At 36.6% G+C, this 27,960-nt stretch overlaps 1 long non-coding RNA gene and 1 pseudogene across 3 annotated transcripts in view; one reads left to right on the forward strand and one right to left on the reverse strand.

Annotated features, from left to right (window-relative positions):
- The window catches only part of LOC116635489, a 361,321-nt gene that overhangs the window by 149,652 nt on the left and 183,709 nt on the right, over nt 1-27,960 (reverse strand). The gene's annotated exons all lie outside the window — the stretch shown is intronic.
- On the forward strand, nt 3,807-4,695 carry LOC116635488 (annotated as a pseudogene).

Raw genomic sequence — 27,960 nt, forward strand, 5'->3', positions numbered from 1 at the left:
TTGGATAAGATGAGAGGGTGATTTTCACTGGCCTGGCCATTTTGTTGTTTAACTCACAGGGGATCATTTGCCCTCAGGCACTGTGGGAACCTACCTGTGAAGGCTGAGAGTTATGTACCACACTAGTTCTCTAGGACAACAACAACCATATTGTTGATCATATTCTGGCTTCCTTGAAAGATCTGCCTTTTTGTGTCAATTTGCACTAAATTCCCACTAAGCCCTGGGAAACACTGCTCTATTCTATAGAAATTTGCCTTCAGGTAGCAAAAATGTTTTTATCTTAAATTTTGCCCACATGTTTTATTATAATTTGCTGTTTTTTAATTGTTTACTGTGCTTAACTATAACCTCCCTGAGAGCAAGCCTTTGATAGTCACAACATCAAGTTTGAAGCCAGGGTCATAGTGATCAAAAAATGTCTAATGAATGAAAGAATATATTTTCTTTCTTTACCCATTTCTGCAACTTTGCCCAAACCACAATATTCTGTCAGTTGCCTTATAAGTGCATAAATATCTCCAGTAACTGAACAGCACAACTCCCTTATAAAATGTTGCTCAGCAACAAATATGTGTATCAAATGTTTAATGTTAACATTGAACAGAATGTATAGTAAGTCCTCAAAGGTGGAGCAGGACTCCCTAGTTCTTAAGTGTGAGCTGTGCACAATGAATTCCTTCTAAATAATACATTATGGAAAGGAGACAAGTTTTAAGCAGAGAAACTTGACAAACACTACCTCAGCCAGGCGATCAAAGTCAACTTCAACAGTGAAAAGTCATGGTGATAGTTTGTCCCTTTATATGATGTGTTAAGAATGGCATGTTATCTCTGTGATCTTCTTCTCCAAAACCATAATCCTGTTCTAGTCATGAGAAAAACACCAGTAAATCCCAACTGAGAGACATTCTATAAATTACTGGATCAATAATCCTCAAAACCATCAAGATCATGAAAAACAAGGAAAGTCTGACTGGTGTGAGGTGATATCTCATTGAGGTTTTGATTTGGATTTCCCTGATGCCGAGCGATGTTGAGCACGGGATGCAGAGAAAGGGGAACCCTCCTACACTGTTGGTGGGAATGCAAGCTGGTGCAGCCACTCTGGAAAACAGTATGGAAGTTCCTCAAAAAGTTGAAAAGAGAGCTACCATACAACCCAGCAATTGCATTACTGGGTATTTACTCCAAAGATACAAATGTAGGGATCCGAAGGGGTATGTGCACCCCGATGTTTATAGCAGCAATGTCCACAATAGCCAAACTATGGAAAGAGCCAAGATGTCCATCAACAGATGAATGGATAAAGAAGATGTGGTGTATATATATACAATGGAATATTATGCAGCCATCAAAAGGAATGAAATCTTGCCATTTGCAACAACGTGGATGGAACTGGAGGGTATTATGCTGAGTGAAATAAGTCAATCAGAGAAAGACATATATCATATGACCTCACTGATATGAGGAATTCTTAATCTCAGGAAACAAACTGAGGGTTGCTGGAGTGGTGGGGGGGGGTGGGAGGGATGGGGTGGCTGGGTGATAGACATTGGGGATGGTATGTGCTATGGTGAGCGCTGTGAATTGTGTAAGACTGTTGAATCACAGACCTGTACCTCTGAAACAAGTAATACATTATATGTTTAAAAAAAAAATGAAGAAGAAAATAGCAGGAGGGGAAGAATGAAGGGGGAGAAATCGTAGGGGGAGATGAACCATGATAGACTATGGACTCTGAAAAACAAACTGAGGATTCTAGAGGGGAGGGACGTGGGGGGATGAGTTAGCCTGGTGATGGGTATTAAAGAGAGCACGTTCTGCATGGAGCACTGAGTGTTATATGCAAGCAATGAATCATGGAACACTACATCAAAAACTAATGATATAATGTATGGTGATTAACATAACATAATAAATTAAAAAAAAAAGAAAAGGAAAACAAGGAAAGTCTGAGAAACCATGAGAGCCAAGAAGAGCCTAAGGAGATATGATGACTATATGTCACATGATATCCTCAGTGGAACAGAAAAAGGACATTGGGTAAAAAGGAAATCTGAATCAAGTATGGACTTTATTTAATAATAATGTATTAATATTGGTTCATTAATTGTAACAAATGTACCATATAATACTGTCAAAAGTTAATAAGAAGGGAAACTAGGTGTAGGGTATGTGGGAACTCTCTATACTATTGTAATTTTTCTGTAAAAATAATTTTTCTGTTCTAAAAATAAAGGATCTTTACCTCACATTCATCCGAGTGGAGAGGGGAGAAATGCAATCACCAAACACCAAACGATGGCCTTTCAACAGATTCTCTCCCCACCCCCACCCCAGTGGAGAAATGAATCAACACCTGTGATCCATCAGAATGATAATGCATGCCTTCTTCCATGCCTTCTTCATGGGGAGAATGAATAAAGTGTGTGGCTGGAGGCCAGGACTGTTAATGTGAGGAGGCTGCTGCACATGGCTATAAGAGGAGCACCCCACCATCAGGTGCCCTCTCCACATCACCTGTCCTGGCAGCACCAAAATACTGCTGCTTTTTCCAAGTTTCATGATATTTTGCCACAGGTTTTAACCCCCTAAAAGATCGCACATTTTTTACTTTCAGCAATGACTTTGAACTCAGCTAATTTTTGTACTTTATGATTAACCATTCAGAAAGGGTCTGTCCTTGCTCTTAGATTTTTATTTCACACCTGAAATCCTCAAATACTTGGGTTTATACCGCCTGACCTGTTCGAGTTTCTTTTTTCCCAGAATTGTTATGCTGTAAGATTCTTCCTCCTTTACAATGGTCCATCTCTTCACTGAGTTATCCTCTGTCTTCAATCCTTCCTTGTCCTTGACTAATTTAAATTATGAAACAAATCCACAACATTTCAAAGGAATCTTTTCCCATCAGCCAAGATTATTCACCAGCCAAGAAAGCCCTGGGGCAACAAGGTTACCTATTAAATCTTAATGAAGATCAGTAAGATGTAGAATTTGCTTCCTTCTGTTGGGTAACTTATAAATGTAGCAATAATATTGTGTATCCTAAATTCATTACCAGTTATGGGCATTTTAGATATTTTATTTTGGAATGTGTTGCATATCGGTTTACAGAAAAAGAATTCCAAAGCCTGCCATCAAATTCCTCCTCTATGTCACTTGACAATGAGGCACTAAAAACAATTGCAACAGCTGGATATATCCTGAGATCATGAGCCATATACTTTATATAGAAACTGAGAGTTTCAAAAGTTTGAAGCAGTTAAATCAACCAACCTTTAAATAAGTTAAAAATAAATAGTTGTTTAAACTGTCAACCAAAATCAAAATTTCGATTAGAGAAAGCAACATGAATAAGTTTGAACTGTGACCCTAACTTAAAGAAACCCATCTGTTAACGATATCAGTCAAAAGTAGCACAATGGCATATGATTCCACTCATAAATGGAATCTAAAAAAAAGAATATATAAACTAAAAGCAGAATCATAACTATAAATACAGAGAACAAACTGATGGTTGACAGAGGGGAGAGAAGGGTTGGGCAAAACAGGGAAAGGGGAAAGGGCCTCCAGTTATGGAATATGTAAGTCACGGGAATAAAAAGAGGATAAGGAATACAGTTAATGATATTGTAGTAGTGATTAATGGGACAGATGGTAACTACACTTGTGGTGAACATAGCATAATGTATGAATTTGTTAAATCACTAAGTTGTACACCTGATACTAATGTAACATTGCATATCAACTATATTCAAATAAGAAAAATTTTTAAAAATCAAACTAGATGGCTCAAGCCATCCAAGATGCTGAAAGGAAAGAAGGCTTAGGGGAAGAAGGTGGCCCCAACCCCTGCTGTCATAAAGGAGCAGGAGACCAAGAAGGTGGTCAATCTCCTGTTTGAGAGAAGATCCAAGAAATCTGGCATCAGACAGGAAATCCAGCCCCAAAGCAACCTCATCCTCATCCGATTTGTCCAGTGGCCCCGCTGTAACTGGCTGCAGTGGCAAAGGGCTATTCTCTATATAAGTCAAAAAGTGCCTCCCGTGATTAACCAGTTCTCCCAGGCCCTGGACCACCAAACAGCTACTCAACTGCTTAAGCTGTCCCACAAATACAACCAAGAGAAGACGCAGAGATTGTTGCCCCAGGCTGAGAAGAAAGCTGCTGGCAAACGGGATGTCCCCACCAAGAGGCCGCCTGTCCTTCGAGCTGGGGTTAATACTGTTACCACCTTTGCGGAAAACAAGAAGGCTCAGCTGGTAGTTACTGCAAACGCTGTGGATCCCATTGAGCTGGCTGTCTTCCTGCCTGTCCTGTGTCCAAAGATGGGGGTTCCCTACTGCCTTATCAAGGGGAAGGCCAGGCTGGAGTGTCTGGTCCACAGGAAGACGTGAACCACTGTCACCTTCACACAGGTTAACTTGGAAGACAAAGGAACTCCGACTAAGCAGGTAGAAGCTATCAGGACCAAATACAGTGACAGATATGATGAGATCTGCCATCACTGGGGAGGCAGTTTTCTAAGTCCAAAGGCAGTGGCTCACATTGCCAAGTTGGAAAAGGCAAGGGCTAAGGAACTGGTCACCAAACTGGGCTAATTGTATGCTGTTGAATTTTTTGTACACAAAAGTCATAAAAGGTTCTCTTTCAAAAAAATCAAAGTAGCACAAAAAAGACACTTTTTTCTTTCTTTCTTTCTTTTTTTGTGAAAACAGACAAACCAAGATTGCTTATTTGAAATAGATGGGTTTCTAGTCATTCTTTGAAAATTTCTTTTAGTTCAATTTTCAAAAATTAGTAACAAAAATGTGTAAGATATATCTGTGACAATCTCTAACTTCATGATCTTTGTTTTTGAAAGATTACAAATAATCTACTATTATCAACAGATATATTATCTATCATCTATCTATCTATCTATCTATCTATCTATCATCTATCTATCTCTTTGAGGGTCTTTTCTTTTTTTCCAAGTAGATATTCACTAATTTACATTGAAATATATATGTGCTAATAATTTCTAAAGGAATCTCCGTGCATGGCTGAAAGGAGGAATTTTAACCAAGGTTGCTGTAAAAGAGAATCTTAAAAGAGGATAATGAGAAAAATATATCATTCATTTGTTCAAAGACACTTGAGTGCTTACTCTTTGCTGATGCTCTCCTAAGCACAATGGGGGATGGAAAAAAAAAACACGATCTGGACTTTAAGCAGCTTATCAATAATTAAAGATATAAGGTGTACATATGAGCTATACTAGACACTAAGTAGGAAGCAAAAGACATAATGAGTGACAACTGAAACATCTGGGACTTAAAAAGAGAGGTAGAGATCACTTCCATTTGAGAATGTTCTAGAGACTGCTCATAAATAGAGTGAAGATAATTAGCATAGCTAAGTTAATAATTACCTAAATGGGTTGAAGGGAAAATACAGTGGCAGTGATCGAAACTGATTCTCTGGATCCTGTCAGAATCTCATTAAAACTGTGTCAGAAGAAATATGACAGGGAGCCCATGACTAAAAGACACCTTGCTTATGTGGCAATGATTTGCAAATTAATCAATCTTGACAATCTGATCACTGTGATTCCTAAGAGTTTTGTATTAGTTTCATTTAGCAATTTTATGTTTGTAGATTGTCAATTTTTTTTTAATTTTTAAAGAAGCTCTTTCTCTAAATTATGCAGCCTTTATGCCAAAAATTTTGAAAGATTCAGGTTGCTCAGTCATGGCTGCAAAACAACTACCAGGAAACAACTAACATGAAATCAAAGAGTCTGTGATAAAATATTTAGCTAGAAATTTAAAAGCCTAGTTAATATTTAACCCAAAAACTTATATAATAAAAATGGTGATAATGAATGTGACTCATGATAACCATTAGAATTGTATAAAATTAAATTAATGATGGTTTTAAAACATGAAATGATCATTTCAAGGGAAGAAAATTAGTTTCGTGTGACCATATGCTTCAAACTGAGAATAGATTTAGAAACCATCAAAAAGCACCAAAATAATACAGAGACAAAATATCTTCTTGTTATATTTGACTGTTACCAAACACTCAGAGATCCTCCACTGCTTAAGGGTGATCCCCTTCCCACATTTCTCAGCATGGGATAAAAGCTGTCCCCAACACTCTTGTCCCTGCTTGCTTTTCTAGTGTCCAACATACCCAGTCCCTGCTTTAACAAAGTTACTTTCTTTTCTTAAAAATTGCAGAGGGCCTTCCCATATCTTGACTTTTGCTGCTACAGTATAAACCCTTCTCCGCATCTCCAGATGGAATAAGCCCATTGACATCCAATAAACATACCACTTCTTTCATGAAGTAAAATAGTCTCAGCTACAACAGCCTTAAACTTGACTAGACATTGCACAGATTTATGGAGAGCACTGGGAAGAGTGTGGACAACAACATTTTCTTAGAAACTTAGAAATTTAGAAAGCTTAGAAAACAACTTAGAAAACAACTTAGAAAACAACTACCACGTGTACTTGATCCCTGAAACAATGGATCAGAAGAAAAGGAGGGGTGCCTGGGTGGCTCAGTCGGTTAAGCGGCTGCCTTTGGCTCAGGTCAGGATCCCTGGGTCCTGGGATCGAGCCCCACGTCCGGCTTCCTGCTCAATGGAGATCCTGCTTCTCCCTCTCTCTCTGCCTGCCTATCTGCCTACTTGTGCTTTCTCTCTCTCTGTCAAATAAATAAATAAAATCTTTAAAAAAAAAAGAAGAAAAGGAAAGCAGATGGAATAAGGAAGAACAGAGAAACTGTGCTAGGTCAGGGTGTGTGTGTGTGTGTGTGTGTGCATATACATGCGTGCGGGGGTTGAGGGGAGGACATGGAAGGAGAACAAAGATGCAAGGGGTTACCAGGAATCCTATTCAGGGATGTTGTAAATTTAGACTTGGTTCCAACGGAGATCAATATTTTTTCATGTTTACTTGTAAGAGTTAAGCAAGATGTGAAGAGCAGGGCTTGCTATCCAGGAAGGACTTCGACACTAAAAAGAATAAACAAAATGCTGGCCTAGTTACATAGACTAGGCCAAAAGAAATGGAGGCACACGGGTTTCTTCTGAAATCCAAAATAGCAGCCCTGTGGCAGTGAAACAAACTACTGACCAACTCAATTATGCCAGTCCCTTCTCTCCTTATTTTCACATAATAGACAGTAAAACAAATTAACAGAAAAAACAAAGATCAGGAACAACACAGAAGGCTTGTTTTGGTTATCATAATCTATCAAAACTATTAATATGATTATTATCATGAGAAATACAATCACCTCAGCACAGGACTTTTTCATGAGGCAAGAAAGATTCATCTAATCTGGAGAAGATGTATGTATTTTTTTATAACATCTGTTCGTTGTTTATATGTTAATAAATGTTCATAACTCTGAATCTGTTCGTGCCAAAAAGATATTCAAAGTTCTCAAGTGAGGGCGCCTGGGTGGCTCAGTTGGTTAAGCGACTGCCTTCGGCTCAGGTCATGATCCTGGAGTCCCAGGATCGAGTCCCACATCAGGCTCCCTGCTCAGCAGGGAGTCTGCTTCTCCCTCTGACCCTCCTCCCTCTCATGCTCTCTGTCTCTCATTCTCTCTCTCGCAAATAAATAAAATACTAAAAAAAAAACAAAAAACTACAAAGTTCTCAAGTGAAAGTTTGAAATAATGAAAGTATGTATTGACTTACCAGATTCCCACTGATTTTAAAAAGGTAGGATACTTATAGTGCTCAGGATGTTTTATTTAATTAATTAATTAATTAATTAATTTCAAAGATTTATTTATTTATTTGTCAGAGAGAGAGAGAGAGAGAATAAGCAGGGGAAGCAACAGGCAGAGGGAGAAGCAGACTCCCCACCAAGCAAGGAGCCTGATGCGGGGCTTGATCCCAGGACCCTGGGATCATGACCTGAGTCGAAGACAGATGCTTAACCAGCTGAGCCACCCAGGCGTCCTGTTCAGGATGCTTTATAATTAGCTTACTGTTAATTTGAAAATTGGAAATCTAGTATTATGAGGTATTCCAAATTTACAATGCTTTTATTTTACTCTAAGGTCTTAGAAACTAAAATCAGTAACAATTGTTTGGTAAATATAAATAGACCTTTGTATTGCTTAGTGTTTCTTTGTATAAAGTTTTCAATTATCTAATTCAACAACTCATGTTTTCTCTCTAATGTGGAAAGATTAGATGTGGAGGAGTGTCTACACCACAGGCAGCTCATGTTAGTCTTCTAATTAATATATGATATTACATAAAAATTTTTAAATTGAGAATTTTTAAAGGCTCTATATGAGTAAGTTTATTATTTTAATGAAACTTACATTGAGATACAATTCACATGTCATAAAATTCACCATTTTAAATTGTCCTATTCAATGATTTTTAGTATATTCATACAGTTGTACAATAATTACCACTCTGCAGTTCTAGAACATTTTCATCACCCCAGAATGAAACCACACTTTAATTAGAAATCACTCCACATCTTTTCTTCCCTAGAGCCCCTGGAAACCACAAATCTACTCTGTCTTTAGGGATTTGCCTATTCTGGACATTTAAAATAAAGGAATTAATTATATAATTGAGGCCTTTTGTGTTTGACTGCTTTGATTTAGCATAATATTTCATGATTCATCTGCATTGTAGCTTGAATTAGTACTTCATTAATTTTCATGGCCAAATAATATTCCAATGTTTGGATATATTACATTTTGTTTATCCATTAATTGATGGACGTTTGGATTATTTCCACATTTGGCTATCATAAATAATGTTACTATACTATGAACATTTGTGTACAAATTTTTGTGTGGGCATGTTTTTAATTCTCTTGGGTATATACCTAGAAGTGTAAGTGCTGGGTCTATGGTAACTCTGTTCCACTTTTTGAAGAACTGCCAAATTATTTTCCAAAGTGGCTCCACCATTTTATATTCCCACAAATGATGTATGGGGGGTTCCAATTTCTCCAAATACTTGTCAATACTTGTTATGGTCCCATCTTTTTTATTGTAGTCTTCCTAGTGAGTGTGAAGTGGTATCTCCTTATGGCTTTTATTTGCCTTTCCCTAAAAACTAATGGCAGTAAGAAACTTTTCATTTGCTTCTTGGCCATTTGTATAGTATCTTCTTTGGAGAGATGTCTCTTCAAACACCTTGCGCATTTTTTAGTTGGGTTATTACTATTTCACTGTTGAATTGTGAGAGTTCTTTATATATTCCAAATATCAGTCCCTCAACAGATATGACTTACAAATATTTTCTCCAGTTCTGTGGGTTATCTTTTCAAATACTTGATAGCATCCTTTGAATCACATATGTTTTATTTTTGACAAATTCCAATATATCTACTTTTTCTTTTGTCATTGTAAGTTGATATAGTATCTATGAAACCATTGCTTAATCCAAGATCACAAATCCTATGCTTTCCTCAAATAGCTCATAGCCTGATCTCTTACATTTAGGGCTATAATCATTTTTTAGTTCATTTTTGTGTATGATGAGGTAGGGGGAAGGTAGGGATCCAAATTCATTCTTTTGCGCACATATATTCAGTTGTTTCAGCACCATTTGTTGAAAAGACTATTCTTTTCCCATTCAATTATCTTGACACTCTTGTTTTGAAAACCAGTTGACCATAAATGTAAAGGTTTATTTCTGGACTTTAAATTCCATTCTGTTGATCTTGATTTCTATATGTTAGTACCACACTGGCTTGATTACTCTAGCTTTATAATAAGTTTTGAAATGGAAATTGTGAGTCCTCTGACACTATTCTTTTTCAAGATTGTTTCTACTATTCTGGGTCCTTTGCATATCTATACGAATTTTAAAGCTTATGACCAAAATTTAAAAGCTTTTTGTACATTCTTTGTGGTTCCCTATGTAGATAATCATGCCATCTGCAAATAAGGACAATAAGAACAATTTTATTTCTTCCTTTCTGATTCATATGTCTTTTATTTCATTTTTTTGCCTTACTGCACTGGCCAGAACTTCCAGTATTATGTTGAATGAGTGTGGTAATATGAACATCTGACCTCCTTCCTAATTTTAGGGGGAAAGCATCCAGTCTCACCATTAACTATAATGATAGCTGTAGGGTTTTTTAAAATAGATATTCTTTATCAAGATGAGGAAATTCTCCTCTGTGCCTTTTTTTTTAACTGAGAATTTTGTCATAAATATGTGTTGAATTTTGTCAAATGCTTTTACTGGATTGATGATAAGATCATGTGATTTTTCTTCTGTTACTATGATAGACTACATTGATTGGTTAATTCTTGAATATTGAAGCAGTCTTGCATATCTGGAATAAACCCCTCTTGTTTACGGTGAATAATTCTTATTACAAACTATTTTATTAATATTATATACTATATGTTGCTGAATTCTACTTTTATATTTTAAGAACTTTTACTTCTATTCATAAGGGACATTGATCTATATTCTTTTTTTGTAGTTTGTCTCTTTTTGATATTAGGTAAATGTTAGCTTTATAAGAAGAGCTGGGAAGTGTTCCCTTCTCCTCTGTTTTCTGAAACAGATTGTGTAGAATTGATGTTAATTACTTTTTAAACATTTGGTAGAATTCACCTGTGAAACCATCTGGGCCCAGAGATTTCTCCGTTGAGAGTTTTAAAATTATAAATTCAATTTCCTTAATATTATAGAATTATTATTGTTCTAGTGTTTTTATTTTATTTGTGTTTATGGATGTGTACATCTATATATTTTAATTTTTAATCTTTTTTTTAACTTTAAAATAAGAAAGTTACTGATCTGACTCCATGGTTTCCACCTTCTTCTCTATGAGGTGTGGCAGTGTTCTGGGCCTCCGCTCTGCCTAGTTGTTCAATCTCCTACCCTCTGGAAGTTCTGACACTCTGAGTTTCTACCTTCACCAATGAATATAGGTAAACTTCTCCCGTCCAACTTTTTATTTTACTCCAAATCGCCACTCCCACTACTAGAATGTCTCCTCTCTTCTGAAAGGTATACTCCTATTCCATATTATTAAGGGTTGGCTTCTGCCTCTCTTGGCTGGCTTTATGTTTTTGGTCAAATATCTTCTCTATTTGTTTTCTTAAAAAAGAGAGAGAGAGAGAGAGCTCTAACTAGGTAATAACTAAGTCTTTTATAGCTTCCAAATTATGTTATGCAATGTTTCTAAATACAAAACTCACTATCTTTACTTTGGAGTCAACACCTCTCATTCTGTTATGGGCATAATAACCCAAGCTAGAAAACTTTCAGTTGTTTGATTTTCTCCCCCTCCTTTTACCCTCTGTATCAAATGTGTCACCATCACTTTCCAATCATCTTTTGAAGGGCTCACTGGTCTCTTCCCTGTGGTTGGATATATCATTTAGTTCCTTCCATTATTTTCTTTTTTCTTTCTTGCTTTTTTTTTTCTCTTTCAGGAATGCCCTATCCCTTCCTTCTGTTATACAAATCCCATTCCTATGGAATCTTATTTGTACCTATGAAATAATATTGTACTTTATCATACAAGTATGCACACATTACATAAATATATATATACACATTTAATGCAAATATTATAAATATATATTAAACAGATATACTAGAAGTCATTAGTGTACTTTCCTTCAAATGTTTCACCTTAAAAAATCATACATTTATGTTAAGGTAACTCTATATTGGTAATGCCTTTATTGGAATTGCTCTCATCTGCTTGGGCATATATGTATAATTTTAACATTTTCAGGGTGAGAAATGTAATTTCAAGACAGTTAAAAGTCAGTAAAAGTTAAGTCAATCAAACTAGCCAATAGTATCTTCGTGTTTAAAAAAAGTGTTAGCAAGAAACAGGTATTCTTATGTGGTTTTGTAATTCTTTTGAATGTATAAATTATATTTTATATTTTAATCACCCCAACCTGCCACACATTTTTCAAAAGTAATTATCTTATATGTTGTCTTCTCAAAAATCACAGAATGTAAACTCTCCGAGGACAGATTTTCTGCCTCACCCATTCAGGTCCTCACCCATTCAGGTCCTTCACAGAAGCCTAACAACTGTATTCTTGATAAGATGGCCAGAGTGGACTCACTGACAGACGTCAGTACAACCTGTACAGTGCTTCAGTGTATAATTCAGGAATTAGAGAGATGGCCCTGATAAAGGAAATAACTCTTTATTTTGTTACGAGGTTTACATAATGATTTTGCATTATAAAAGATAAAACTCTTTAAAGGACAAAGCCAAAAGCAATTTAAAAAAAAATTAAATGGTAAACTGCATTTGTAGAATGGCTTTTGGATACTGGGATATACATTAAATGAATTAATGGAAAATACTGAAGTGACAGGTTTAATACTATGGTCCCAAGAGCTGTTATGATACAAGTAAAACTAATCAATTTAGATTATTCAGTTTAGTTATTATTTTCACTTCAGGGGAATTCCTGAATCATTAAACTTAGTAATTTCTATAGCTACTATGGATCTCTGATTACATCGCTCACCTAATGAAACAGTAAACAGATTACCAAATTAAAAGACCCCAAGGGGGAAAAAGGCTAAAATATTCATCTTTACAAATTTTCAAATCTTTTTTTTAATAGATTTTATTTATTTGAGAGACAGAGTGCATGCGAGCATGAGTTGGGGGTGGAGGGGGGCAGAGGGAGAGGGAGAGGCAAACTACCCCCTGAGCAGGGAGCCAGATGCAGAGCTCGCATGCAGGGTTCCACGCAGGGCTCCATCCCAGGACTCTGAGATCATGACTCTGAGATCATGACCTGAGCCAAAGACAGACACTTAACCGACTGAGCCACCTAGGCGCTCCTCAAATTTCAAATCTTTAATCACAATTGTTAGCTATCTAAGGCTTAATGAAGTTTTACCATGTAACTAAGTATAGAGCATGAAGGTTTTTAAAATATTTTATCTTTTAAAACATAGCAATAGTTTTATGATATTTAGAAGTGAAGATTTATACGGACATAATATTTTTATATAAGCGTGTATAGAGACAAAGCAAAATTCTTGAAGTTCAAGGAAAAAGCTGAAACTACATTTGTAAAATGAGGGCTTTCCCAAATTTCCATTTATGTTCTGTTCCCTTTGAGTAAGTGAACTTATATGAGTTCTTTCCTGTCAGTCACTCCATGCAATCCCTCCTGCAGGATGGGGTTTCCCTCCCTCAATAAACCATTTGACAAGAACTGCATCATGACTCTGGGTAGAAGCTGACCTCATCAAAGTACTTCTCATCTATAGCATATCTTTTGAAGTCTGGTGATTGGCTAAGTGGTGGTAAATTTCTGTGTATACAAAAGCTGACATGTGATTTTCAAGGTAGGTAGGGGGATGGTACTATGCAATTCGCAAAAGCATATCTAATAATATACTGTTATAATTGAGAAACAAATAATGTGAGCTTGAACTCAGTGCAAACTGCAGAAAGTTAAGCTCTATAAAATCTTCCTAGCTGAGTGGGCCGATGTCCACAATAGCCAAACTGTGGAAAGAGCCAAGATGTCCACTGACAGATGAATGGATAAAGAAGATGTGGTATCTATATACAATGGAATATTATGCAGCCATCAAAAGGAATGATATCTTGCCATTTGCAACGACGTGGATGGAACTGGAGGGTGTTATGCTGAGCGAAATAAGTCAATCAGAGAAAGACATGTATCATATGACCTCACTGATATGAGGAATTCTTAATCTCAGGAAACAAACTGAGGGTTGCTGGAGTGGTGGGGGATGGGAGGCATGGGGTGGCTGGGTGATAGACATTGGGGAGGGTATGGGCTATGGTGAGCGCTGTGAATTGTGTAAGACTGTTGAATCACAGACCTGTACCTCTGAAACAAATAATACATCATATGTTAAAAAAGAAGAAGAAGATAGCAGGAGGGGAAGAATGAAGAGGGGGAAATCGGAGGGGGAGATGAACCATGAGAGACTATGGACTCTGAGAAACAAACTGAGGGTTCTAGAGGGGAGGGAGGTGGGGGGATGGGTTAGCCTGGTGATGGGTATTAAAGAGGGCACGTTCTGCATGGAGCACTGGGTGTTAAACGCAAATAATGAATCATGGCACACTACATCAAAAACTAATGATGTAATGTATGGTGATTAACCATACAGGTTAATCATAAGGTTGAGAAACATGGGTTAAACCATTTGGAAAGAAGCTCTTTATATAATGATTCAACAATTCTATATATTACTCAGTGCTCAGCACAGTAAGTGTACTCTTAAGCCCCTTCACTTATTTTACCCATCTCCCCACCCAACTACCCTTCAGCAACCACCAGCTTGTCCTCTGTATTTAAGAATCTGTTTTTTGTTTGTCTCTTTTTTCTGTTTGTTCATCTGTTTTATTTCTTAAATTCCACATATGAGTGAAATCATATGGTATTTGTCTTTCTCTGTCTGACTTATTTTACTTAGCATTATGTCTTCTAGGCCCATTCATGTCATTGCAGATGGCAAGATCTCATTCTTTTTTATGGCTGAGAAATATTTAATTATGTGTCTGTATAAATATCCCATCTTCATCTACATTACCCATTCATCTATTGATGGACACTTGGGTTGCTTTCACATCTTGGCTATTGTAAATAATGTTGCAATAAACATAGGGGTGCATATATTGTTTTGAATTTGTGTTTTCATTTTCTTTAGGTAAATGAAATACCCAGTAGTGGAATTACTGGGTCATATGGTAATTCTATTTTAATTTTTCAAGGAACCTCCAAATTGTTTTCCACAGTGGCTGTACAAATTTGCATTCCTACCAGCAATGCATGAGGGTTCCTTTTTCTCCACATCCTCACCAACACTTGTTATTTCTTGTCTTTTTGATTCTAGCCATTCTGACAAGTGTGAGGTGATATCTCATTGTGGTTTTGATTTACATTTCCCTGATGATTAGTGATGTGGAGCATCTTTTCATGTGTCTGTTGGCCATCTGTCTTCTTTGGGAAAATGTCTATTTGGGTCCTCTGCCCATTTTTTAATCAGATTATTTGTGGTTTTTTGGTATAAGTTCTTTATATATTTTGGATACAAACCCTTAATCAGATAGATCATTTGCAAATATCTTCTCCCATTCCGTAGGTTGCCTTGTTGTTTTGTTGATGGTTTCCTTCACTGTGCAAAAGCTTTTCATTTTGATACAGTCCCAAAAGTTTATTTTTGCTTTTGTTTCCACTGCCTGAGGAGATATATCTAGAAAAATATTCCTAAGGCCAATGTTGAAGAGATTACTGCTTGTTTTCTTCTAGGAGTTTTGTGGTTTCAGGTCTCACATTTAGGTTCTTAATCTATTTTGAGTTTGCTTTTGTGTGTGGTGAAAGAAAGTGGTCCAGTCTCATTCTTTTGCATGTAGCTGTGACTTTTTCCAGCACCATTTGTTGTAGACACTGTCTTTTCCCCATTGATATTCTTGCCTCTGTCGAAGATTAATTGACCAAACAAGCCTGGGTTTATTTCTGGGATCTCTATTCTTTTCCATTGATCTATGTCTCTATTTTTGTGCCAGTACCATACTGTCTTGATTATAACAGCTTTGTAGTATAGCTTGAAATCTGGAATTGTGATACTTCCAGCTTTGTTCTTTCTCAAGATTTTTTTTTTTAACTCACAAATGTGAAATACCAGTACAAACAATCCATATATTTATTTTAATTTGTTAACATTTGAAAATTTATTCTGAAAGTGAAAAATGTATGTATAAAACTATTCTTTCCTTTCTGCATTAAGGAGTTAAAGTACTCTCCTAAAGAAAAGGACATTGTGAATTAGAAGAGTGAACAGACTCTCCATGAATGTGTAAGAAAAACTCTATTCTTGTCATTATCTTTACTTGTGGAGTATATACCACATTCTGTTTGTGTACCACTAAGTCTGTGGTAGTATATGCACTGAAAATCCAGACTTCCTCCTGGAGTCCAATCCTGTGGTTCAACCGCTTCTATTTGACATTTATGTATAAAATAATACAACGGCACCTATGTTTTTATTTATTTATTATTATTTTTAAAGATTTTATTTATTTGAGAGAGGACAGACAGACAGAGCACAAGTAGGGTGGAGGGGCAGAGGGAGAAAGAGAAACAGGCTCCCCACTGATCAGGGAGCCCGACATGGGGCTCTATCCCAGGACCCTGGTATCATGACCTGAGCCAAAGGCAGATGCTTAACCGACTGAGCCACTCAGGTGCCCCAACAGTGGCACCTATGTTTTTAGATCACTTAAGCTACACCTATGACAGGACACAAGAGTATTGTCCATGATAAGGCATTTTGAATTGTGTACATGCTAATTTCAGGCTCAACTGAATTTTTTCATTAAACCAACCCTATACTTTATTTTCTCTAATTTCATATAGAAGAAGAAGTTTTTAAAAAGAACATATCTGAAGCCAACTAAACCATATTGTTTTCAAAGGTTTGTTTCATATGAAGATACATTTTAAGCAGATATTTGACTTACACTGTTTAACTCCTCCAGAGGACATTAGCATTCACTCCTTGCACCTGGTATCACAGCAAATATCAGTTTACAAACTGAATCAGGGCTTTAGTTTATGTTATAAACTGCTGAATATGATCAATTTGGCATACAGTACATGTTTCACGTTATTTGAAGCAAGTTCTTGTTTCAAAAACTTTAGCTTGTAATCTTGTCTATTGAAGCCCCATTTTTTAGATAACCAATACCATTTTTATTTACCCTGGAGAAAGAGGACTCCAAGAAGACCTTGCAGTAAAAGCTCAATAATAACTTGAGTTGAACTGATTCAAAATTAATTATCCCTTTTAGGAAAAGTGGTAAGCCAGAAGATTTGTACCTCTTCGAACTAAGGAAAATAAGAATCTAGGTATTAGATCACTCAACCTTTGCCTGATTCTTCAGTGTTATTAACAGCCTAATATGTACTCCTGAGCAGTACACATTCCCAAGGACTCCATAGTCTAGACGAAGAGAATTCAAGTAAACCAAATCACAGCTCAGCATGCTGTGTGCTGCTCAGTCCAGATGATCAGTCAGGGAGGGCTTCTGAGAGTGGGTGACTCCTAAATTACTGTATTATGGAAAACAGTAGTAGGAGTGCAGGATGAATTCAGGGAGAGGGGACATTCCTGCCAGGAGCAAGAGCTTATACAGTGTCTTAGAGACACAGGCAAGGAAGGTTTGCTCAAGGAACTCCAGATAATTCATATGGGGAGACAAAGATGGAATGGGGAAATAGAGGGGAGCAGTGAAAGGTAAGAATTCAATCTGCCACTTTAAGGAGTTTGGAACTGGTCCTTAAGGTGATGAAAAATCGTTAAAGGTTTGTAAGTGGAGGAATGACATAATCTGATTGGCACAATCTGAGGAGGGCCCTACATCGCTCCCAGTGTGGAACAGAATGAGAGAGGTGTTAGAGCTGCTGAGCCAGTGAGGAAGCGGAGCAGTTTAGATCTTTGCTGTGAAGAATAGGCTTTAAGTATAATGAACTTCTCTCATGTTAAAATCTCTAGTTAAATTTAAATACCATGTCTCTTTCCCAGGGCTAACATACTCAGCTGCCTTTCTCCATGGCCCAAACCCTGGCTCGCTGTGCTTCCCTCTGTGTGTTGTTTATTAACACTGGGCAGGATGCACTCACGGCTCTCACGAAGCTGCTAACGACGATTGTGAGAAAGTGTTTCCTGGGAGGAAGAGCCCACCTTATGGTGTCAGGCAATCCTGAAGCAGATCTTGGTTCTGTCCGTTTTCATGTGGTGGCCTGGTGGAACCCCTAAACTCTCAGAGCTGTGCTTTCCTCACCTCAAAAATAAAAACCAAAATAGCTATCTAGCAAGGCTGTGAGAAGTGAAAATCATTTATGTATGGTCTCTAGAAAAGAGTAAGCCCTCACTGAGCACTGCACATATTTATTATTAAAGAAGACATGGTATGAGCAAATTTCACATTTTCTAGCTGTTCTTTCAAAGACAGACAGACATTGGTGGGAGCTCCCAGTAGAGGACTGGGGCCTGGACCTCTCCTGTCACTCTGATCCCAGGTTATTAATGCTTTCAGGCAGCTCAGCAGCTGAACTGTTGTAGAAACCTGTGCAGAAGAGTCTTGGTTTTAACTACGTAATCAACCTGACAGGGCCACGGCAGAAATAAATGTGAACACTGTGGCCAGGTGGCCTTGAGGATTGTGGAGTGCAATTAACCTCCTCACTGCCATTCACAGAACGCTCCAAGAGAGAGGTAGTTGCCTTGTCACTGGCTGAGCTTGGGTCTGGATATTAATTCCAAACAGCATTTGTGCTCCCTAAGTGTGGTCCCTACCAGAGCCACTTCCAGAGAACACAGAACATGAAATGGAGACTGTCTGAGGCACCAATTCTCCCAGCAAACCTTTCAGAAACACCAAAGAATGCAAGTGAGCAGAGCGGTTTAGGAGAAGGGAAGCTGGCACCTCTCTCCTATTTTCATATGAATATAATGATAACAGCCCACGCCATTTCTGAATCTAATGAGGATGTTATCCACAGTTCAAGCAGAAAAACCTGGTTAGAGAGCAAATAGGGAAATTTTATCTTGAGCAGTACAGCACAAGAGATTTGGGTGAAGGTATAAAACCAGAGAAGGAAGAATGTCTAAGTAACTGGCTTCCAAATCCCATTCATTTAGTACCCTTCTTTTCCCCTTTCTGTCCCTGAAGGCAAGAAAATCGGAAAAATCTTCCCCTCTGTAGCTACAGCTGGCATTTTTGCAGTGATCATTAGTAGAACATGTTGGCAGTGGAAAACAGGTTCAGCCCTTCCAGAACTGGCTGTCATTTGTGCCAAAAGCAAACAGGAATAGAAATAGTAACACCGATATTGTCATTATGTACCGGGAGTCAGCATGCTCTTCTGTGTCTACAGTTTTCCTAAGTCAAGCCCAGTATCCCCATCATGCCTGACCTGTTTGCACCATTATGGATGGTGAAGACAGGCAGGGGAGGAGATGCAAAACTGTTGTTGAGGATGAACAGCCAACCTGACCTAGCAGCCTAGGACTGTTTACCTCCTTTATTGTAGGAAAAGCTTGAAAATTAAGCCCATTTTGATGGAATTATTAGTTAGTAGAAAATCTCCAGGAAGCAATTGGCCATATTTATCAATTTGGCCGTATTTATTAATAGCCTTTTTGAAAATGTCATATATTTGATATAGAACATAATTTTTAAGAATATACCCTAAGAAGAAATCATCTAAAATGCACACAAAGACTTTGAAGTAGAAAAATGCTTATTGTAGAGATATTTTAATATAAAGAAATCATTTTGAATAAACAGAAATCAACTGTTGATTATTGTCATTATCCAGATTGAATATATTCAGCTATTCTCCCCCTTACTTGTGATACATACGAAGTGAAACTAGCATGGAATAAAAAAGCTATTAGGAATTGGGGTGACTTTTGGAAGAGAGATAAAATCAAAAGTCAGAATCATGGCTGATGACACAACACTAGAAAATCAGAATAAATGCCTGCTCTCTCCATTATGACAGAGTATTGTGAGAGTATTAACCAATGCAATTTAACAAGAGAAGAAAAAGCAAGCAGAATCAATATTGTAAAGTAGGAAACACAATTTATTATTACTTAAGAATGATATGATTTTACATTTGAAAATTACAGGAAATCATTCTAGAAAGTAATGAAGCAATAAGAAGATTTGGGAAATTAAAAAAATCATCAGAATATATAATAAAAAATCAGAAAAGATAAATTATGTAAGAATAAATGTTTGAAGGAAGCACAGAAAGTGGATTCCGTGAGTGTGAATGGGTCCTGACCATACCAGAAGGAAGCGAACTGAGAAGCCAGCCTGGCTTAAGTTGAGCATGAGGGATTGGGAATGAAAAAGGAAGCTGGAGGCTTAAAATGGAGGCATAACATGTGGGGCTTTGTAAACCGTGATTCATATTTTTTTCTCCATTAAAACAATGAAAAATTTCTGAGGAGTTTGAAAGGACCATAAGATAATATTTGCCCTCCATGAGGATATTCCAGCGGCAAATGTGGAAGCCGTTTTGAGGTAAGCCACATAGATGGGTGTGATAAGTTTTGGGTGAAGATATATGAGAATAGTATCTACAATAGTAAGAAGTCCAGAGGGGAGATGCTAGTAGTTTAGACTAGGGTGTTGGTAGTGAGGACAAAAAACTAGAATAACCTAGCAATGTTTAGGAAATATGATTGATAGGACTCTAGTGAGTGGAATATTGGGATGAGGTGCTCAGGTGACTTCTTGGTTTCTGAATTGCACAATTATATAGACGGGACACCATTTGGGTGAAACGGAAAACACTGAAAAAGTATATAACTCAAAGAGTATGAATTCAAAACTCAAAATCTTTTCTTCTCAAAGCTATTTCTCTAACGTAGGTTTTTTTTAAAAGACTTTTTATTTATTCATTTGAGAGAGAAAGAGAGAGAGAGTGTGCTCGAGTGAGAGCATGAGCAGAGGGAAGGGTCAGAGGGAGAGGGAAAAGCAGACTCCCCATTGAGCGAGGAGCCCAATGCGGGGCCTGATCCCAGGTCCCCGGGATCATGACCTGAGCCGAAGGCAAATGCTTAACTGACTGAGTCACCCAGGCACCCTATCTAACATAAGTTTTAATAGTCTATTTGAAACTCAGAAAACTGGGGAATGATGTTTTAATTCTCTTTTTTCTTTTACTCTCTTAAGACATGGGCTAGCATTGTCCGAAGGGGGGTTGTTAAAGGACAATAAAAGAATTACTACGAGGGGCGCCTGGGTGGCTCAGTTGGTTAAGCGACTGCCTTCGGCTCAGGTCATGATCCTGGAGTCCCGGGATCGAGTCCCGCGTCGGGCTCCTTGCTCAGCGAGGAGTCTGCTTCTCCCTCTGACCCTCCCCCCCTCATGCTCTCTCTCTCTCTCTCTCCAAATAAATAAATAAAATCTTTAAAAAAAAAAAGAATTACTACGAATTATAAATGCATTTTGAAGTGTATGAAAATATTATCATGTCAAATATAAAGCTTTTATTTGGTGAAATTATAAGCAGTAATCTAACCATGCCCTCCTCTGGAGAAGTACACTGAGAATTGATAAGGAAAGCAAATTTCAGTTTTCCTTAAGTATAATTTGAAGGTTTTCTATGGTTTTGTATTTCTGATATAGTAAGAAGAGAAAAAGAAAGATTAAAAATATCATCTGGGGGGGCACTTGGGTGGCTCAGTCGGTTAAGCGTCTGCCTTCAGCTCAGGTCATGATCCCAGGGTCCTGGGATGGAGCCCTGCATTGGACTCCCTGCTTCTCCCTCTCCCTCTGCTCCACCCCACTGCTCATTCTCTCTCTCTCTCTTTCTCAAATAAATAAATAAAATCTTAAAAAAAAATCATCTGGGAAAAAATAGAGATGTTGCTTTTGTTTCAGATAAAAGGAAGAGGAGGAGGACATGTCAAATAGTAATCAATTGCTGGTCAGAAGTCAAGCAAGGTAAAGTCCAGAAAGTGCCCCCTACCTCCAGAAACATGGAGGTCGTCAGTGACCTCGTGGAGGTCAGAGTCAGGGTTGTATGGAGAGCACTAGGCAGCCACAGCTTGGGAAGTGTCACATGATGAAGTGGAGACTAAAGTGTTTTGACAAATTGTCTGGCAGGTAAAGTAAGAGATAGGTGGTAGCTAAAGAATAATGTGAAGTCTAGAAATTTGTTGTGGTTGTCTATTTTGAATGAGAAAGCTATTGAGACATTACATATTACAATGAAAAGAAAATTATTCAATAATTAAAAAAATAATGTAATGAAATATACCAAAACAAAAAATATTTTTTATGCCTGCAAGTTGGGATCTGGAGCAATTTTAAAGCCTTAAATAAAAACAATAGGAATTTTAAAAATTTACTCTAGTGAACAAAGATTTATTTTATATTCAGAAAAATAAGGACAGTGAACTTCATTTTATAAAAGAAACGAAAGAACTCTGGTCACCAGAGTGCAATTCTCTGGGCATGAGCTGAGATGCCAGAATCTAAGTCATTTGTATAGCACCTTGTCCTAATTGCTCCTTCTGCTCAGGAGCATGATTGCTGTAAGAACTTCATTCTGCATGAAGCTAGAAAACTAAAAGGTTGTAAAATAATGTTTAAATGGGAGATAAATATTAAGAGATAATGAGGATTTCCAGTTCTAGATAAGATGGAGTAGACATTTCACCCTATTCCTCTCTGCCTCTTATAACTAAAAACCCTGGACGAAATACATGAAATAAGTATCAGAAGATTCTAGAAGGTGAAAAAAAAACCAGAGCATTTATAAGGACCTTGGGATTCAAGGAATGAGCTGGCAAATTTTGGGTTTTTTCTGCCTCTTCTATATCCCATCCTGGGCACTGGGGAATTTCACAGGCTGGAAAGAAGAGCACGTACAGGCAAAATCCATGAGCAAACAAATACAACAAAATAAAAAGCCTGGCCTCTTTAACCAAAGGACCTGGAAGGGAGTGGCCATGTAGGGCATAACCTTTTGGACATCACCAGACACTCCCCAGAAAAAATTGTGCCTTCCTTAGCCTGTCATCTGTGGCAGCTGATGTCAGGGCTCTGTGAGCAGAGATTAGATTACCACTACAACCCAGCAGTAATGACATGGCTCCCCCTCGTGGAGGGTAGGTGTCTGCAGAGATTGTGTGCTTGCTCATGCAGGGTCTAGCCTGGTATGACTGATCATTTAGATAATGATCAACATTATCTAAATATAATAAAAGATAATTTCTTACACCAAGGAGCAGGAAAATCTCAAGTTGAATGAGAGGACACATCCAACAGACCCAGTGCCAAGATGGCATAGATAATGGAATTATTTGACCAGGATTTTAAAGCGGCTATCGTTAAAAAAAAAAAAGCTTCAGTGAATAATTATGATCACTCTTGGAAAAAAAGTGGAAAAGAAATAGAACCTTTCAGCCAAGAAATAGAAGATACAAAGAAGAACCAAATGGGGGAGCCTGGGTGGCTCAGTCGGTTAAGCATCTGCCTTCAGCTCAGGTCATGATCCCAGGGTCCTGGGATTGAGCCCCACATTGGGCTCCCTGCTCAGTGGGGAGTCTGCTTCTCCCTCTGCCACATCCCCCCACCCCCGCTGTTTGTGCTCTCTCTCTCTCGCTTGCTCTCTTTCTCTCAAATAAATAAACTCTTAAAAAAATAAAATAAATTAATAAATTAAATGAGAGTAAAGATTTCTTAAAAAAAAAAAAAGAACCAAATGGAAATTTTAGAACTGAAAATATAATGAAAAGAAATATGTAATAAAGATTTCCACTTCCAATTTGGTAGAATAGCTGGGGATGACCAAAACTCTCACCCAGAACAATTAGAAAAGTTAGACAAAGACACAAAAACATCTATTGGAAGGTATCAGTGAGATACCAAAGGAGATAGAACCTGACAAACTAGAGTTCCAGAGAGGAGAGAAATACATTGAGGTAAACATTATGTTCTGTAGCACTTTTCCACTTTAGACATTTGCTGATTTTTTAAGCTGAAAACAGGAAAGTAGAAAGAGACTTCCAACATAGGAACCTCAGACGAGCTGTTGGCAGTTTCCCAAGGCTGGGGAGGCAAATCTTGGAGTTCAGGGCTATCAAGGCAGGCAGGACTTGAAGGGAAATTATTTCACAGAGAAACAAAATACACGAAGGGCGTGTGCCTAGGAGTCTGGAAAGATGAGCAGAGTTCTTGCAAAAATCATAAAACTACAGAGACAAAAATTGGAGTTCAGAGCCCACCAAGGAAGAGGGGAGTCTCCTCCTGATAAACAGCCACAATTTCCAGGTAAGACTCAGGACAGTATCATAGGAATAAGAAGAAATTCGAGTAGATCTCACAAAACTGCCATCAATTCCAGTCCAGGTTCCTGCATTCTAACTGCCTGTGAGATAGTAAAGTAAATCCTCTCCAGAAGAATTAAACAGCAGCCAAAGCCCTCATATTTTTCATCCATATTATTCAACCTTCAATCAAATGCTTTTAGGAATGCCAAACGACAAGACAAAATGATAAAAGCCAAGATAAAAGAAAGGCAATAAAAATAGATGCATAGGTGATCAAGATATTGAAGTTATCAGAGAAGGACTTTAAAGTAAGTGTAATTAAAATGCTCAGAAAAATAGATGAAAAGATGGAGAATTTCACCCTAACATTGGCATCTATTACAAAATTGAATCAAATCTATAAAAAATTTTAAAAATTAATCAGATGCAATAGCTGATTTTTTAGAAACAAATAGATTTAATGACAGATTACATACAGCGGAAGAAAGGAATAACAAATCGTTAGATAGGTCAATAGAAAGCATCCAGATTAAAGCAAAGTAGAAAATATGCAACATAAAAAATAGCATGTGAAACATGAGAGACACATAATTTTAGTAAGTAAACAACTGAAGTCCCAGAAGGAGAGTACACAGAGAATAATGGCAGAAGCAATATATAAAGATACAGTGATCAAAAAATTTTCAAAATGAAAAAAAATCAAAATGATGAAATATATCAAACTACAGATTCAAGAATCTCTACATATTCCAAGATGGATGGATGGATAGATACATAGATCGATCAATCACAATATGTGCACCATAATTGCACTTCTGAAAATCAAAGACAAAAAAAAAATCTTTAAAGCAGCCAAAGAGAAATGTCATATTATCTTCAAATGAGCAACAATAATACTGAAAGCTAACTTCTCAACAGACATGATATCAGCCAGAAGAAAACAGAATTATACCTTCAAAGGGATTAAAGAAAATAAATGATTGTTTAGAATTCTACATGCTGCAAAAAAAAAAAATTCTCAAAAAATAAAAACAAAATTGAAAAATAACTAAGAAAACTCTTCTACAGTATAACTCCTCTAAAATAAAGATGAAAGCCAGCTCCTTATGCAAAAGAAAAATGTACCCAAGTGAAAGCTTGGTTCAATGTAGAAAGGAGCTAAAAGCAATGGAAACGTTAACTGTGTGGGTAAATCTAAATCAACATTTTGTTTTTATAGCAATGTTATTAAGATTTGTATGTTTTAAATTATATTTAGAATGAAAATGCATGACAAACAGCCCAAAAGGTGGAAGAGAGTTAAAAGAGTTAGAATGATCTAAGATTTTTGCATCATGTAGAAAGCAATAAAATACCAATTTTTATTATACTCTGATAATTTTAATAGTCTCTGAGTAACTATTAAAAGAAAGTAAAAGAATGTATAACTAACAAATTAATAAAGTGGAAAAAATGAATAATACAAAAATACTTGACTCAAAGAAGAATAAGAAGATGGAGGAGAAAGAGAAGAATGAGGACAGGAAGGAAAAGAAAGGAAACAGAAATAGAACTGGTGGTGGAAAACAAATAGTAAGATAGTAAATTTGAACTCAAATATAACTGTGATTACATTTAAATTAAGGAGCTAAATATTCTAAATAAAATACAAAGTGTGCCAACCTAATTTTTTTTAATGAGTGTAATGGTAATCAGATTTTGAAGGAAAAAAATACAAACCCTAAGCAAAAGAAAACTGGCATATCTATATTAATTTCAGCCAAAGTAAGCTTTAAGGCAAGAATCTTTAGTAAATATAAAGAAGTATATTTCATAGTGCTAAAATATTCAATCCATAAGGAAGATATGATAATGATAAATTTGTATGCATATTTCATTCTAGCCTCAATATAAATAATGGAGAAATGACTAAATTCTAAAAAAGAAAAAACAGACAAAATTACAGTTGGAAGATTCAATATGTCTCTCTTGATAACATAAAACAAGCAGATATAAAAGTGTAAAGACACAGAAAACTTGAACTACAAAATTAGGAAATTTGTCTTCAAATATTCAGAACGCTGACCTCAATATTTGCATTTTTCTCAAACATGCACAGTATGTTGACTCCAAACCTGACTGAATGTTTGAATCATAGAACAAATTTCAAAAACAATGTCAAAGAATTGCCATTATACAGAGTATCCTTGCGCTTGCCATTTTTTTCCAAAATTATATCTGAGATCCTGGTCAGTCCACTAAGGTTTGGAAAAAAATGTAAACCCCAAAGAATTTGGGAGAAAAAACCCTTTATTATTTAAAAATAATTTTATAGACATAGAAAATGCAAAAGAATCTTCAAACTTTATAAGTAATAAGTGAATTTAGCAACACAGCTAGGAACAAAGTCATTTGTTCCTTTACACACCAGCAACATTTTGAAAATGAAATTAAATAAACAAAATAACGTGAAAATACAAAATTAATTGACAAAAAGAAGGAAGAGATAAAAGTACAATTCTTTAATCAGATATCGAGAAAATGGGTGAAATATAATCTGAAAACAAAAGGATCATACACAGAGAAAATGAAGATACAAAACTGTCTTTAACAAAATAGATACATTATCAGTGAAAAAAGAAAAGTTAAATAATAGCAAAACAAAGAGTTAAGTTCAGATAAGGACTAATACCATTTGCTTGCTTTTAATATATTTTTTAATATTCTCTTCGCCTCTATTGTCTTCTTATTTAGGCTTTAGTTTATAGTGCATTTTATTTTATAGTGTGTTATTCTTCTTCCAACTCTTTCTTTCCTTAGTTTTGGTCTTTTAAATTCCCAATTTAAATTTTATTTTCTAAAATGTTTTAAAGTTTTCTGTTTTGTTTTAAAATTTATGCATTTTATCCCATATCCCATATGTATTTTTTATTATACAATATTATGTAATAACATTTATTCTATAAATTAATAAATCTGTAATTTAATGCTTAACTTCCTTCTCCTAAAGTAAAATTGATGCTGTGCTAGATTTTCCCTTGAAACCTTGACAACTCAGGAGGTATGTGTACCTCAGTTTGTAGAGCCTGGCCTTACAGTACTCTCATTTTGAAAGCTGGTTGGGAAACGTGAAAGCCAAAGGAGGATGGAATTTGGTAAGACAAGTCCGATGACAATTTAACCTGAGGAACCCTTTACCACTACTTGTTCTAGAAAAGGGATGTGCCTACAGGCAATTCCTGGGTACAATAAAGAATACCAAGTGCCAAAGGCGAGGGTGTTGCTGGGGACAGGTTGGCATTGTTATATCAAATATGGTTATGGGCTTCATGAGGATAAAAGACTCCGAGCTTTCACCTTCTTTAGCACTGGTCATTCCATGCATCTTCTTCCTCCTTCAATTGCTATACCTTTGACTAAGTCCCCTAAACTCATCTATTCTTTCAACATAGACATTTGCTCCCTGTCTCTGGCTCTCCACATTTTCCCACAATATCTTGCCTCCATGCTGTTAATGCTGTTGTCCTGGTGTCTGAATTATCAGGAGGCCTGAACTACTGCAAACTTTAATCCCCAAGGAGATATGTGCATGACAGTCACTGATTATATGAAGTCAAATGAGTGACAAATGGATACCAGAGAAGGCAACTGGGTGAACCAAAGTACTCCAAAATATACTAAGGTGAAATGATCTCATTCTTTATTTAAGGGATGAGGAAAGTGGAAATCATTCAGTGAGATTAAAAGAGGTACCACATATTTAATGTAGATGGATGTTATCTATTTGTTCAACCAACCAATTTCCTTATTTACCCTCTGTGTAAGTATATGAAGAAGTACAAATACATGATTGTTAACCTCCTGCATACACTGGAATAAATTATTAGTAAAACATATGAAATTTTAAAAAATGCATTTGTGATTATAAAAAGTTTTTATTTCTTACTTTATAATATGTTTTCTTACAAGAACACTAAAAGTCACTTAGGAGACACTTCTATTTTTTATAAGCCCATCCCTGGAGTCATTGTACTGTGGTCTAGTTTTTTTTTTTTTTTATACAGGAAATGAAGTTTCCATTGTAAAAGCAAGCTTGATGTTCTACAACCCAAAAGCCATGACAGAGTGTTCTAGAA

Source organism: Phoca vitulina, unplaced genomic scaffold (assembly GCF_004348235.1).
Source record: "Phoca vitulina isolate PV1807 unplaced genomic scaffold, GSC_HSeal_1.0 scaffold11, whole genome shotgun sequence".
Lineage (NCBI taxonomy): Eukaryota > Metazoa > Chordata > Mammalia > Carnivora > Phocidae > Phoca > Phoca vitulina.